General features: G+C 36.2%; 1 pseudogene; it reads right to left on the bottom strand.

Moving 5' to 3' along the window:
- Positions 1 to 1,057: 1,057 nt before the first annotated feature.
- LOC102836250 overlaps positions 1,058 to 13,741 on the bottom strand; it is an 18,357-nt pseudogene continuing 5,673 nt past the window's right edge.

The following is a 13,741-nucleotide window of genomic DNA, read 5'->3' as shown; positions in this document are numbered from 1 at the left end:
GATAAGAATCAGAGCCAACTCAAAGGAAGTTAACAAGGACTTTCATATGTTGGAAATATTATCTGGATGGGACATTTCCTGTAGAATGACATCATGCTTGGTAAAGTTGAGGGTCAGCTAAAAGGAGAGAGAAACCCAAGAAGATAGATTGCATAATGGCAGCAGCAATGAGCTCAAGTGTACCAGCAATTGTGAGAATTGTTTAGAACCAGATAGTGTTTCGTTCTGTTGTACATATGGTCACTATGGGTCAGAACCACCTCAACAACACCTAATAACAACATACAGATTAAATAATTATGTTGAAAGGATACAACACTGTTGCATATCTTTCCTGATGTTCAGCCATTGAGTATCCCCTTATTCTTTTTTGGAAGACTTCCTCTTTGTGCATGTACAGGTTCTTCACAAGCACAGTTGAGTGTTCTAGAATACCCATTCTTCTCAGTGTTTTCCATTGTTTGTTATGATCTACGCAGTCGAATGCACAATCAAAAAAGCACAAGTAAAAATCCTTCTGGTATTGTCTGCCTTTAGCCAAGATTCATGTGACTTCATCAGTGATGTTCCTAGTTCCACATCCTCTTCTGAATCCAGCTAGAATTTCTGGCAGCCCTATGTCAGTGTACTGTTGCCTGTGGTTTTGAATTATCTTGAATAATATTTTACTTGCATGTGATATTAATGATATTGTTTGATGATTTCCACTTTCAGTTTGGATCATGTTTCTTTGGAATGGGCACAAATATAGATTTTTTTTTCCAATTAGTTGTCCAGGTAACTGTCTTCTAAATTTCTTGGCATAGATGAGTAAGCACCTCCAGTACTGAATCAGTTTATTGAAAATTTAAAATTTGTATTCCTTCAATCCCTGGATCCTTTTGTCACCAAGGTCTTCAGTACAGCTTGGACACTTTTCCATCATTACCATCAGTTTTTGATCATATGCACTCAACCACTTTTTTTTTTTGGACAGTGATTCTATTTATTCCTTTCATTTTCTTTTCTTTTCTTTTACGAACGTGGCAATATATTAATTAGCCCAGCATCATTTATTCTAATGTTTCTTTTTGACAGCTGCCACCTTCCAGCGATTCTTTCCAGATCTCTCTGTCCCTGAGATGTCAGTTTTTTGGCCGCCATCTTGGTACTTCTCGACCATTTTGAGCCCCTTTAGGGCTTGGAGGACCCGGGGGGACACACTCTTGGAACCTCAGCTGAAGTGGCTGGGCATGATGTCGTTTCTCTGCTGCCTCCAGTAGATCTTAGTCATGGAGCCAACCCCAGCTCCACCCAGAAGGTATAGGTGCCGTGCTGTGGAAGCAGCTCGTGTGTAGAACCAGTAGTTCTCATCATAGGGAGCAAGTTCTTTATGTTTGGCCAGTTTGACAGTGTCTACCCATTCAGGGACTTTTAGCTTCCCAGACTTTTTGAGGAAGGCTGCTAGGGCTCTGACAAACTCCTGCTGGTTCACGTCTTTTACAGTTAACTCCAGGCATCATACGGCCTTCGCGCTACCAGCAAGGGAAAAGGGCTCCTTTCATTTTCTTTTGATACTTCCTGTATCATTCAACATTTTGCCCATATTATCCTTGAATATTACACCTCGAGTCTTGAATGTTTTCTTTAATAGTTTTAGCTTGAGAACTGCTGAGCATCTTCTTTAATTTTGCTTTTCTAACTCCGGTTTTTTGATGAAATTATAAGTGACTTTTTATTTCATATATTTTTATTGTATACTTTTCTGAAACAAATGAATATTATCTATTTGAGAATTATTATAAGATATGCAGAAACCTTTAACATGACTTTAGTAGCTATAAGATTTGGTAGTTATTTTGTATCCAAATAACTTCCATTCTGAGTACATTCAAATGAAAGGAAAGAGTATCGTCAAACGTATTATTATGTAGTAATAAAGTGGTAGTGATGGTGTGATACCGAATCAGCATCAACTCATAGTGACCCTGTATAAGGTATCCAAAGCTATAAATCTTTACCGGAACAGAAAGCTGCTGACCTTGAGGTTAGCAGCCCAACTCCTAAACTACTGTGCTACCAGGACTCGTGTAGAAATAAGGATTTGTTGTTATTGTTGTTTAATGCCAACGAATAGGTCAAGGTCATTCTCCTCCAACACCATAACTCAAATGCATCAATTCTTCTGCAATCTTCCTTATTTACTGTCCAACCTTTGCATGCATATGGGGCTATTGAAAATACGATGGCTTGGGTCAGGCACACCTTAGTCCTCAAGTTGTTGTTGTTAAGTACCTTCAAATCTGTTCTGACTCACAGTGACCTATATAGGGTTTTCATGGAGCTTATTGTGTGGTTCAAAGTGACCTTGCAGTCCAGTGCTTTATTACAAAGCACCATACAAGGAGTCCATGATGAATTTTGTTGTTGTTGTTAAGTACCATTGAGTCAGTTCCAACCCATAATGACTCTATATAGGGTTTCTGAGGAATGTCTGGTGAGCTTGAACTGCCAACTTTACCATTCAAAGTGACATTGCAGTCCAGTGCATTATCCCACAACACACCAGCACTCCATGATGAGACTAATACAAAAATGTAAAAATACTAAAAGTGAACATGTATCATGAAAAGCATCAAAGAAAGAGGAAACAAAGAAGAAGGAAAAAAGGGTTAGATGGAGAACAAAGAATTAGAACTTTACCCCTTTTTTGTTATTGTTGGTGTTATGAAAAAGATGTTTATCTTGTTAAAAGCAAAGCAAACTTGACATCAATTCTTCTTCAGTCTTCCTGTATTATTGTCTAGCTTTCACATGCATATGAGGCAATTCAAAATATTATAGTTTGTGTCCTATGCACCTTATTCCTCAAAATGGTATCTTTGATTTTGAACACTTTAAAGAGATCTTTTGTAGCCAATTTATCCAGTTCAGCACTTCCTTTGACTTCTTTACTGCTATTTCCATGGGCATTGATGCTGATGTAAGTATATAGAATAAAATCCATGATGACGTCAATCTTTTTACCATTTAATTTGATATTGCTCATTGATCCAATTGTTTTATGCTGAGGTATAATCCATAATAAAGGCTGTAATCTTTGATGTTCATCAGTAAATGTGTCAAGCTCCCTTCAACTGTAGAAAAGCAATGTTATATCATCTGCATATCACAGATTATTAAGCCTATGGAGATTCGAACATATGATCTCCAATGTCATTTCTATCACCAAGAACAAATATTCTAACTACTGATCCTCTTTGTTTCCAACTTTCACATTCCATCACCAATAATTGTCAATGCATCTTGACTACAAGCTTGATAAAATTCAGACTGCAGAAAGTGGTGCAAATCTGTATTTCATCTTTGTCATTAATGTTGGTATGTAAACTTGAATAATATTCCTATCAACTGGTCTTCTTTGTAGGCATATGGATATTATCCTATCACTGACAACAGTGCACTTCAGATTAGACTTTGAAATGTTCTTTTTGATGATACATATGACACTAGTCTTCAATTTGCCATTCCTGGTATAATAGACCATATAATTGCTCAATTCAAAATATCAAATACCAGCCAGTTTCAGCTCACTAAAGTAAAGTGGAGTCCTGATGTAGTGCTATAGGATAAACACTGAACTGCTAATTGCAACGTTGGTGGTTCAAACCCACTGACAGCTCCTTGCAAACCCTGCTATGAGTTGGAACCAACTCAAAAGCATTTAACAGCAACAACAAAGAAGATAAAAAGGAAGAAAAAGATTCTTTGGAATGGAGTTTTTCAAAGTCTCTCAGTTTACCAATTCATGAAAACCAAGTTATCAAAAGTTTAATATGTAAGAGTCAATTCATGAAATATTTTTCAACTAATATTGTTAACAGCATCTAGAACAGTCTTCTAAGGAAGGTAGTGGCTGTTGCATGGAGAGGTTCCGGAACACAGAGAAGAGAATACTTGGCAAGGAAAAGAGACAAAGCTGGGGCAAACACATGAAGACAAAGGAAAGCGGTAGCACTGGTCTCAGCAAGAGCAGAAAAACTGGAACATGCACAGCATAGTTCTGCAAAAAATAGAGATGGTAGGCAATGTATTGTAAGGAAAATCCACCGTTTGCAAGTAACTAAGAATTCTAAAATTACAACACTCTTGAAATCTGACATTACTCTCAGCTGCTTTGCAAGGAAGCTACAGTAAAAGACTGGGAAAATTGCTGCAGGGCAGTCTAAGCCCAATTCAAGCTATAAACAAATTCTCTGTGATTCAATAAACTACTGTTTCAGTGAAGTGATTTATTTATTTTGGTAATTTATCACCTTTATTTCAAGTTGTCACTGGATCATTTAGTAAAATAGGAGTAATCTTCAAGTGGGAGTTCTTGTGTGGTGCTGTGTGTTAATAATGCACTGGACTGCAAAGTCAGTTTGAACCAAAAGGTCCATGGTTCAACCTCACCAGCTGCTCTTTGAAAACCTTATACAGGGTCGCTATGGATCGGAACCAACTCAACAGCACTTAACAACAATCTTTAATTGCAGTCATGGTGTGGTGCCATAGGATAAGCACATGGACTCAAGGTGGGTTTGCAGCAGAATGTCAGCAATTCAAACACATCGTACATTCCTCAGAAATCCTATATAGGGTTTATTATTGTTGTTAAGAGCCCAGAATGGACTCAAGGGCTCTTAACAACAATCATGTAAAGCATACCTTTCTTTCTTATTACAATCATCAATGAATTTCAACATACAGTATTATTTTGTTGTTGTTGTAATATATAAATCCCTGTGATTGTTGATGGTGAGCATTTGTGGCATGCATAGAAGAGACATGTCTGCAATACACATTGAATTCTCTCAGCAATGCTGTGAATAAATGCAGTGAATTTATCCATGTTATAGATGAGAAAATCTAAACTCAATTTTGATGAAACCAGAAATAGATTACAATGAAATATTTCAAAATATCTAACTTCTTTAGTAGTTTACAATGTTGACTTTACACTCTACATATTTCTTTTCATTTTTCACATTGGGAAATAAGAGGGTTATTTACTTATATCAGAGTTCTGAAAGTATTAAGCATCACAATCTCTAAAATACATGAAAACATTATTCACATGTATCACAAAATTATTTAGAGTATAGGTGGAATTTCAGTCACTAAATACCACAAAGAAATCATCAGACTCCAACATCTAGCTTCTGCATTTCTTTTATGTTGTTATTGTTGTTGTTTCCTGTGCCAACCTCACAATCATTGCTACATTTGAGTCTATTGATGCTGCTACTATGCCAATCCATCTTGTTGGGAGTCTTCTTTTTCTCTCACCTTCCACTGATGCCCTTCTCCAAGAACTGTTCCATCCTGATAATATGTCTGAAGGATGAGAAACAAAGTCAGGCCATCCTACCTTCCAAAGAGCATACTGGCTGTTCTTCTTTCAACACGTATTTGTTTGCTCTTTTATCAATCTATGGTACTTTTAATATTTTCCACCAACACCATAATTCAAGTATATAAATTCTTCCTTATTCACTGTCCAACTTTCACATGCATATGAGGTTATTGAAAATACCATGGTTTGCATAAATCTCAATTTAGTTCTCAAATTGACATCTTTGCTCTTAGACACTTTAAAGAGGTCCTGTGCAGCACATTTGCCCAGTGCAATACATCATATGATTTCTTGACTGCTACTTCCATGAGTGTTGATAGTTGATCCAAGAATGAAGTTGTAAACAACTTCAGTCTTTTCTCCATTTATCTTAATGTTATTTGTTGGTCCAGTGGTTAAGATTTTTATTTTCTTTATATTGAGGTGCAACCTATATTGGAGGCTATGGTCTTTGGTCTTCATCAGTAAGTATTGTAAGTCCTCTTCACTTTCAGCAAGTAAGGTTGTATAATCTGCATATCTCAGGTTGTTAATGAGTCTTCCTCCAATCCTGATACTACTTTCTTCTTCATGTAATCCACCTACTCAGATATGTGCTCAGTGTACAGATTGAATAAATACAGTGAAAGAATACAACCCCGGTACACACCTTTCCTAATTTTAAACCATTCATTGTTCCCTTGTTTTATTCAAACAACTGTCTCTTTTTCTATATACAGGTTCCTCATGGGGACAATTAAGTGTTCTGGAATACTCATTTTCTACAATGTTGTTCTGGCAGACGCCATCCTGCCAAGGAACAGAACAGTGAGAAGCCTTATGCATGAAAAGTTCATTGTTTAGCAAAGCAACAATGAATGTCCCCTTGGTTGACAAAGCTACAAGGGATGATTCATGCAGGGCGCCCCACAGTTTCTAACTTTCCCTTGGAAAAATAGTTTATGTCTGATTTCCTTATAAGAAGTTTGAGAAAATCTTGCATAATCATTAGATACTTTAAACAAACCTCACGTTATAGTTGCCTTTCACATTAACTTCCACACCATATTCAATCTTATGTAATTATAAAAATTAATTTTTACATTAACAATAAGTTTTAACATTAGATATAACCTCACTAGCTAAAGTTTTAGCAATTCAAGCTTAAAATTGTAAGAAACAATCCATGTGGTTTTAGTCAAGGACATTAAGGCCTTTAGAAAGCAGTTTGGAGACAGTCAAGGGAAGTGAGAGCTTGGGAACAGAGGTAGGAATTTGATTAGAAGTTTTGAGAAATTGTTAGCATGAGAGAATTACTGCTTTGTTCTTAACTATGAAAGTTTAGGGTACTTTTATGTTCTTCTTTTTATTGTTAAATCAATTATATGTATGACCAGTTATAGTAAAATTTGTGTTTTGATTGTGAGTTGTAATTAATGAATCTATAGAAAGTAATAGATGTTGGTAAAGTTAGAAGTTAAGATGTAGAACTTTGTTTAATATTAACTGACATTTAAAGAGGATTAGAGAAAAACAAATCAAGGCCAAACTAGACATTTTAGGGAGGATTAGAGAGAAACAGAGTTGCTCACAGAAGGCAGATGTTATCAAGGTAACTAAGGAATAACTAAGGAGTGTAGAGACGCAGGAATGTTTGATGACCTTGTGTTACTCTTGTACCTTTGATGTAGCAATATAATATTTGATTGATTTGTAACTGCTTGTATGTGGCTATTGTGAGATCATAGTATATTCTAAATGGGATATAAGAAGCAACAATTTTGAAATAAAGCAAGCAGTCAGTCAGAGAGTCATCATTACCATCATCTGCCTGAGACTCAAAATGACCCATTGAGTCTGTGAGGTTTTTTTATTTTTTCATTCACCGACTCCACATCCTCTTTCAAGAGTCTCTTAATAATTTGTCAATGCTGTTCCCCGGTATTGTTCATAGCTTGTCATGATCTCCACAACTGAAAGCCTTTGTGTAGTCAATAAAACACAGATAAACATCTTTCTGGTGTTCTCTGCTTTCACTCAGGACCCATCTGATGTCTTGTGATTGTCATTAGATGTTTATGGAGTTGGCTCCCACTCATATCTATGCTATACACAACAGAACAGAACACTGCTTGCTCCTGTGCCATCCTTACAATTATTTTTAGGTTTAAGCTGAATGTTGCAGCCACTGCGTCAATCCATCTATTTGGAGGTCTTCTTCTTCTTTGTTGACCCTTTTCTTTACCAAGCATAATGTCCTTTTCGGGAGACTGGTCCTTCTTTATAACATGTCCAAAGGATATGAGTCACAATTTCTCCATCTTGGTTTCTATGAAACAATCTGGCTGTTCTTCCAAGATAGATTTGTATGTCCTTTTCATAATCTATGGTGCTTTCAATATTCTTCTCCAACCCCATAATTCAAAGGCATCAATTATTCTATGGTCTTCCTTATTCATTGTCCAAATATCACTAGTATATGAGACAATTGAAAATATCATGGCTTAGAATTGGGTGCCCCTTAGTTTTCAATGTGACATCTTTGCTTTTTGAGCATTTTATGAGGTCATTTGCAGCAGATTGAATAAGTTTGGTAAAAGGATACAACTATGACTTACACATCGACTGATTTTAATCCACTCACTATCCCTTTGCTCTGTTCAAATGATTACCTATTGTTCTATGTACACTTTAAGCATGAGCTCAATTAAGTGCCCTTTGTGGTACTGTTCTGATCCTATAGTACCACATCAGGAGTCCTCTTGATCATATACTGCCTCCTAAAGTGGGTCTGCTGTTGTGCTGTAGGATCATTACTATATTGTGAACCACAAGGTCGGCAGTTGAAACCCATTAGCTGCTCCTCAGGAACCCTGTACAGAGTTGTTATGAATTGGAACTGACTTGATAGCACTTAGCAAAAACAACAAAGTGGTTGACACTTTTGGTATCATGACACTGTGGATTCCTTCCATCTTCTTTTGATGCTTCCTGTGTCATTTAACATTTTGTTCATAGTATACTTCATTATAGCCAGTCAAGATTTTAATTTTTTTCTTCAGTTCTTTCATCTTGATAAATGCTGAGTATATTCTTCCCTTTTGGTATTCTAGCCCCAGCTGTTTGTACATTGCATTATAATAATTTATATTGTCTTCAAAAGCTATCCTTTGAAATTTTCTGTTCAGCTCTTTTACTTCATCAAGTCTTCCATTCCCCTTAACTACCCTAATTTCAAGAGCAAGTTTCAGAGTCTCTTGTGACATCCACTTTGTTTGTTTTCTTTCTTTTCTGTCTTTTTAAAGACATTTTCATTTCTTTATGCATGGTATTCCTGACACCATCCCACATCTCCTGTGGTCTTTGGTCACTAGTATTCAGTTGTCAAATTTGTTTTCAGGTGTTCTCTAAATTCAGGTGTGATGTGCTCAAGGTTATATTTTGGCTCTGTTGAACTTGTTTTAATTTTCTTCAGCTTCAGCCTGAACTTGTTTTTAAGTGCCAACAAGTTGGTTCCCACTCATAGCAACCCTATATGGGCCTTCCAAGGAGCAGTGATTTGCATCACTGGCCATGAGGTTAGCCATCCAGTCCCTTCTTCTACAGTGTCACATCTGAACTTGTATATGAGCAGTTGATGGCATTGTTTGGTCTGGTAATATTAAGCTTCTCAATTGTTCCTTCACACAGAGGGAGTTAATTACATTCCTGTATATTCTATTTGGCAGGCTCATATGTATAGTCACCATTTGTGTTGCTGAAAAAAAAGGCATTTTCAATGAAAAAGTCATTGGTCTTGCAAAATTTTATCATGAGCTCACCAGTATCCTTTCTATTTCCAAGACCATGTTTTCCAAATCCTTTTTTGATCCTTCCTTTTTGTTTTCTGCTTTCACATTCTAATTATCAGCAATTATCAATACATCTGTATTTCATGTTTGGTCAATTTCAGAATGAAGAAATAATAGAATTCTTCAAATTCTTTGTTATTGAGGTTGGTGTATAAATTTGAAGAGTAGTTGTTTTAACAGGTCGACCTTGGAGGTGTATAGACATCATCCTATCACAGACAGTATTGTATTTCAAGATAGATTTTGAAAAGTTATTTTTTACAATGAATGGGATTCCATTCATCTTAAATTTGCAATTCCTAATATAGTAAATCATACAATTGTTCAACTTTAAATTTCCAGTACTTGTGCATTTTCGCTCACTAATAACTAGGATATCAATCTTTCCATTTCATTTTTGATGACTTCCAATTTTCCTAGATTCATACTTCACATAGTCCATGTTTTAATTATTAGTGGATGTTTGCAGCTGTTTCTTCTCATTTTGAGCCATGCCCCATCATCAAATGAAAGTTCTGAAAGCTTTGTTCCAACCAAGATACTAAGATCAATTTCACTTTGAGATGTCACTTCTTCCTCAGTCGTATTTTGAATACATTCCAATCAAAGCGGATCTACTTCTGGCACTAAATCAGACAACATTCACTGCTATTCATAAGGTTTCAGGGGCTAATTCCTCAGCAGTAGACAGTATATTCCTTTTTCCTTATCTGTTCTTATTCTGAAAGCTTCTCTGAAATCTCTCTACCATGGGTAACCCTGCTAGAGTTTGAAACACCAGTGGCATAGTTTCCAGCATCACAACAACACACAAGCATCCACAGTACTACAAACTGACAGACATTTGGAGAACAGTCTAGAGACTTCCGAAATATAGATTCCAGTTTACATAGATTATATTTCTGGCTTTCATCAATCCCAGATCATTCAATACTGCCCTTTGGCCTGGAACTTCAGCCAGGAACATTTTATTGCTCTTCCTCCTATTACAAGGAAACAATCAAATGTACGTCCTCAATTACAAGCTTCTGTTGATACATGCAGTCAAGTCGGTTCTGACTCATAGTGACCCTGTATAGGGTTTCTGAGGAGTGGCTGGTGTGGCCTTGCAGTACAACGCATTATCCCACTGTACCACAACAGTACCACAAATTATAAGCTAGATTCTGAAATAGTGTGGAAGTGAGATACAAAAATGATATGCTCCCAACACTTAACTGATTCCTAGGCTATAGTTACTTGTTCTGGATAGTTTCAAGGAAAGGATTATACTCTGCACACTTGAGTACTAGTTGCTCCCTCTCACTACTGTATAGCTAATTTGACTTTCTGTGATTATAGCATGTGATTCATCAGCTTTTAAAATATATCACATTTTATCAGGATTCACTCAACAAGAATATTTACTAAAAGTCATTTAACCTAATAAGGCCCAAGAAAAAATGAAGGAATATAGAAGTTTCACCAAATGGATATTCAACAACTAAGATAAATATGTCACTTTATTTTAAAATGTTTTTTTCTTCTTAAAATTTTGCATATAGAGCAATAAAATCAGTACTTTATTCATGGCTTTCCATAAATAAACTTACACTCAAAATTACATATCACTGGAAAAAGTTCACAATAGTCAATCTATAGAAGGATAACATACCACTGTTTTTTGGATCAAAATTAAATCTCACACATACTTCTTAGATTTGTTCAAAGATGTAGTAACCTGGGTGCATCTATTCAGATTCACGGATTCCGGGCACTCAGTTCCTGCTTTAAGAGCCATAGATTCTTTGTTCTAATTGGCCCTGATTTGTTTTAGGTGTTCAGAAGGCTTCCCAAGGCTTCCTCAGACATAATACTTAATGTCAGAAATTATTCCTTCTGATTCTGAGATCTTTAACCATTAAAAAACAATAACAAATCAAAACTAATCCTTATTCTAAAACAAAAGCAATATACAAATATGAAAGGTAACCAAACCCACAGTTTGTGTTGCATTACACTTAAGCAAAAATATTTTGAATCAATCATAAAATCTCTTCTAATGCTTTCTTTCCTTTAGAAGATTTTAAGGATAAGATAAAGCTATTTCTTATTTAACTATTAAAGATTCATAGTCTTTGTTAGTCACTTATTTTAATATGTGCCAGAGTTCAAGGATGGTTGTATTTTTTGGTGCATGTTATGAGGTGATTTCATTTGTCCTGGCAGTTAGCTAAAGATTTATCTTTATTTGTATGGTCTCTCTTTTTGTCTTCTTGTTTCAATTTTTTTGTTTGTTTATTTTTGCTGCAGTGTGAACATAATTTGATTTTCAGTTCTATTTCTTTCAGCCTGAAAAAAAGGAATGTGGGGTGACTTTGTGAGATAAAAATATTGTAAGTAAAGATTCCTGGTGAGAAAACTGAGTTAGAGTAAGGCCCTTGGGTATCAGTCTATTCCTAGCTCTGCAAATGACTTGCTTTAGTACATCTGGTTAGATTTGACAATACATTTCTAGGTGCCCTATGTGCATCTGGAACCTCTGTGGAAAAACATTTTGTATCATTATCTGGCACTGCTGTAGAAATCAAACTGATTATAAACATGCTGGTATGCAGCCTACATGATTAATTTTTAACTGTTGAAGATATTCTCCTAAAACAGTCTGTCAGGAGATTTTCAGTCAATAGCAATAATTAGGTCTCTTTTTCAAAATAAAAATATTCAGCGCTTTCTTTCTTAACTATGGAGTAGATAGGCAAAAAAGAGCCATACATTAAATATTCTGTATCCTTGTTAAATTAGAAAATAAACATATGTGAATATTTTCTATACTATTTTTATTTTACCGCTGCTGTGGCTGTGTAGGATCAGCACTGGACTGCAAGCCACAAGGTTGGCAGTTCAAACCCACCAGCTGCTCCTCAGAAACCCTATATAGTGTCTCTGTGAGTTGGAACTGATTCAATAGCATTTAACAGCAACTTTTATTCACAGGTGATGTTTGTAAACTTGACAGCTGAATTGAAGAAAATGGATTTTGCTTGATTTGTTTGTGTCCTTATGTGTTTTTAAGTGCCATATGCTTCTTACCACTGTAGGTACAGATCCAAATGCATGTCAGTTCAGACCTTGATAAAAGGGAATGTCATCAGTCAACCTACACCAGGGAGAGGGGCATTAGAAAATCTTCGAAATGTTATCCTAAAGGAAATATTCACAGGTGGAAAATATCCTATTCCACACATTTTGGGCATAATGCTCTCGATGGGGAATTACTAGTCAAACTGAGAATTTGCCAAACTCTGAGGAAACTACTCTTTTCATGGATCCAATGTGATATTTCTCAAGTGGAATTGATTCTAAAGGAAATTTGCACAGTACCTATAAATAATTATAAGAAAAATGACAATATATTGAGTAATGGTTGCTATGACTAAGTTCTAATCATGTCAGCAGGATTGCTTTCTTTACAAGTAGCTAAACTACATAGGAGCTCTGGTAGCATAGTGGTTACGAATTGGGCTGTGAACCTTAAGGTCAGCAGTTTGAAACTACCAGCTGCTCCATGGGAGAAAGATGAGGTGTTCTGCTCCCGTAAAGATTTATAGCTTCGGAAACCCTGTACAGGGTCGCTATGGGTCGGAACCAACTCCATGGCACATAACAGCAACAACAACAAACTACATAGAGTAAATATACACTCACTGCTAGTGGCACTTAATCCTCTTCCTACAAACTGTAAGAGTTCTGTTTTCCCAGCTTAGTAACTTTATCCAAGACACCGCCTCTGTAGTCAAAATAAAAAATGTGGTCCCAAAAATTGCTAAACTATTCTATCAAACAATATGTCAAGACCTAGCTTTTTACTGAGTTTTAAGAAAAGTGACTACTTTTCTTGTGAGTGCTGATAATCTATTGTTTACACTGATAGCAGTTAGAGCAGCATCATTGCTCACCTTTTACCACCATCTTAAAAGGCACACTGATATTTATGAACACATCAAATCAAATAGGATCTGCTTATTTAAGCAGATAGAGTCAATCTTGCATATCAACTAAATTCTCAGCCTTGAATCTCTTTCTGAAAAATTGCCAAAGAATAAGTATTCTCAGACAAACCTATCAAGGGTAGGTGTTGTTAAGTGCCATTGAGTCAGTTCTGAGTCACAGCGACCCTGTATTTGGTTTTCAATGAGGAGTTGGTGGGTTTGAACCTCTGATCTTGCAGTGCTTATCCTTCAGTAGCACACCAGGAAGTAGCTGAAATCACCCAAATATGATTAAGTATGACATGAAAGTGATAATGAATTGATGGAAAAGTTCAACTGTCCTGGTGTGGCACTATAGGATAGGCACTGGACTGCTAACTACAAGGTTGACAATTCCATCTTACCAGCCATTCCTCAGAAACCCTATACAAGGTTGCTATGTGTCAGAATTGATGGGATAAAAATTGAAATCTTTCAGGAAAGTGAGGCGGCACAGGAGGCACTCACTCATCTCTGCCAAGAAATTTGGAAGACAACTGTCTGGCCGACTGATTGGAAGAGAT

This window comes from Chrysochloris asiatica, unplaced genomic scaffold (genome assembly GCF_000296735.1).
Source record: "Chrysochloris asiatica unplaced genomic scaffold, ChrAsi1.0 scaffold00191, whole genome shotgun sequence".
NCBI lineage: Eukaryota > Metazoa > Chordata > Mammalia > Afrosoricida > Chrysochloridae > Chrysochloris > Chrysochloris asiatica.
The sequence above is the reverse complement of the archived record's forward strand: the minus strand, read 5'-3'. Positions and strand labels throughout refer to the sequence as shown.